The sequence below is a fragment of the Nanorana parkeri genome, unplaced genomic scaffold, assembly GCF_000935625.1.
Source record: "Nanorana parkeri isolate BGI_ZX_2015 unplaced genomic scaffold, ASM93562v1 scaffold190, whole genome shotgun sequence".
NCBI classification, from domain to species: domain Eukaryota; kingdom Metazoa; phylum Chordata; class Amphibia; order Anura; family Dicroglossidae; genus Nanorana; species Nanorana parkeri.
Window position 1 is genome coordinate 1,686,156 of NW_017306458.1, and position 2,675 is coordinate 1,688,830.

Consider the following 2,675-nt stretch of genomic DNA (forward strand, 5'->3'; position numbering starts at 1 on the left):
TATATATATATATATATATATATATATGTCATTCATTGTGAATGGCACTCCAATGCAGATATATAGTAAAAAAAAACAAATTTACCTGTGCTATAGCACACCACAAAGCACAACTGCGAATTTGTGCATTGTGGTGTGTGGAGAGCTCACTCAACAAGAACCTGAGCTCTGGAAGCTGTGCCAATAAAGGAAGGTAGAAGGCAAAGGATTGGTTACCAGTATTGCCTGCGTTATCCCCGCAGCTGATCTTTCCCTATTACTGACTTACCATGCCTAGTTCTGCACTGTTTGTGTGTGTGGAGGTAGCCATCTTGGTAGAGGAAGAGCTTTGTTTCCTCATGTCAGAACTGTCCCCCTAAGAATTGGTGAGGATAAACTTAAGAAACAAGAGATACAGGAGCACAGATCCACGGAATGGAGGAATCGGGGAGATGTATGCGGTGCAGTTTTCTCTCCAGCCATCAACACGTCTATATATATAATATATAGCTATGGGCCAAATACACTCACATACCAGGAAATGCATTGATATTTTTCAAGGGAAATTCAAGACAAAAAAAAGGTAAATTTTTAGGGCACTACAACTGAAATGTCAAGACAGAAAAATCTTCACTTATTGAGCTCAAGTTCACTTCAGCATTAAGACAGCCAAATCATTATAAGCACATCAATGCACACAAAGATCCTTTACATTTCTCCACACATCCAAAGAACTAGTTATACAAATCTACGTAATATTTTCTTGTTACACTTCCTGTGTCTCCACCTCCCACCCTACATAACAGCTCCGGTGTCCCTTCCCCCCTTCCGCCGGTCGTACCCCTTCCCTCCCTCGCATTACGCCGGTCGTACCCCTTCCCTCCCTCGCATTACGCCGGTCGTACCCCTTCCCTCCCTCGCATTACGCCGGTCGTACCCCTTCCCTCCCTCGCATTACGCCGGTCGTACCCCTTCCCTCCCTCGCATTACGCCGGTCGTACCCGTTCCCTCCCTCGCATTACGCCGGTCGTACCCCTTCCCTCCCTCGCATTACGCCGGTCGTACCCCTTCCCTCCCTCGCATTACGCCGGTCGTACCCCTTCCCTCCCTCGCATTACGCCGGTCGTACCCCTTCCCTCCCTCGCATTACGCCGGTCGTACCCCTTCCCTCCCTCGCATTACGCCGGTCGTACCCCTTCCCTCCCTCGCATTACGCCGGTCGTACCCCTTCCCTCCCTCGCATTACGCCGGTCGTACCCGTTCCCTCCCTCGCATTACGCCGGTCGTACCCCTTCCCTCCCTCGCATTACGCCGGTCGTACCCCTTCCCTCCCTCGCATTACGCCGGTCGTACCCCTTCCCTCCCTCGCATTACGCCGGTCGTACCCCTTCCCTCCCTCGCATTACGCCGGTCGTACCCCTTCCCTCCCTCGCATTACGCCGGTCGTACCCCTTCCCTCCCTCGCATTACGCCGGTCGTACCCCTTCCCTCCCTCGCATTACGCCGGTCGTACCCCTTCCCTCCCTCGCATTACGCCGGTCGTACCCCTTCCCTCCCTCGCATTGCGCCGGTCGTACCCCTTCCCTCCCTCGCATTGCGCCGGTCGTACCCCTTCCCTCCCTCGCATTGCGCCGGTCGTACCCCTTCCCTCCCTCGCATTGCGCCGGTCGTACCCCTTCCCTCCCTCGCATTGCGCCGGTCGTACCCCTTCCCTCCCTCGCATTGCGCCGGTCGTACCCCTTCCCTCCCTCGCATTGCGCCGGTCGTACCCCTTCCCTCCCTCGCATTGCGCCGGTCGTACCCGTTCCCTCCCTCGCATTACGCCGGTCATACCCCTTCCCTCCCTCAAATTACACCGGTCGTACCCCTTCCCTCCCTTGCATTACATCGGTCGTACCCCCTTACATCTACTGTACCCCTTATAATACATCTGCCATACCCCATACATTACAACAGTGATACCACTATCTATACCTCTTGTACCCTCTTCTGTCCTCGCCCCTTAACTTTACACCAATTGTAAGGAGTAAGGTTGAAATGAGTACGCAAGGTGTAAGGGAAGAAGGGGGTACATTACACTTCTTGTTCCCCTTTTCTCTATAAATCACTTACAAAGTCATCGGTAGGGACGCTGTGCAGCTGAATCAGTGTCGCTGTCCTCTTCATGCACAGTGCAGTCTGAGGGCAGCACTAAACATAAACTTGTAAAATAAAATGACCATTCTTCTAACCCACAAATACCAATGAAAGACAAGAACAATAAGCTGGACCTGTGTGTGAGAAGAGCGGCACATAGCGGGATAACCCTTCGCACCAGGGACAGCCGGGAGACAGACCGCTTCACCCCTGATATATGCCCTCACCCCTCTTCCATTACCTCCTTCCAGTGTCACACAGCAACTTCCTCCACCGCTCACACAACAACAACCCGGAAGTAGGGAGAGGCGGAAGCTGCTGTCGGGTCACGTGTACGTCTATCAGTCCGGTGTTTCCCGTGACTGCAGACTCCAGCGCTTTCACTTTACTCTCTCCTCCTATCTCTATATCCAGTATGTACAACGCTCAGGCGCATGGCTGTCCCATTCTGCTTATTTGCTGCCACTCTCTTACACTATCGAGGCTGCCATTCCTCAACCCCTTCAAATGTGCTACTTACCCATCTCTCCCAACTGGCCCTCATTCAGCACCAAATCCGT

The 2,675-nt window shown here is 52.9% G+C and overlaps 1 protein-coding gene across 1 annotated transcript in view; it reads right to left on the reverse strand.

The window, feature by feature from the left end:
• Positions 1-2,447, reverse strand: part of STARD3 (StAR related lipid transfer domain containing 3) — a 34,791-nt gene extending 32,344 nt beyond the window's left edge. Inside the window, exon 1 of the mRNA XM_018555269.1 lies at positions 2,357-2,447. The gene's annotated coding sequence lies outside the window, so the exon portion shown is untranslated. The remainder of the gene's footprint in view (positions 1-2,356) is intronic.
• Between the last annotated feature and the right edge of the window lie 228 nt (positions 2,448-2,675).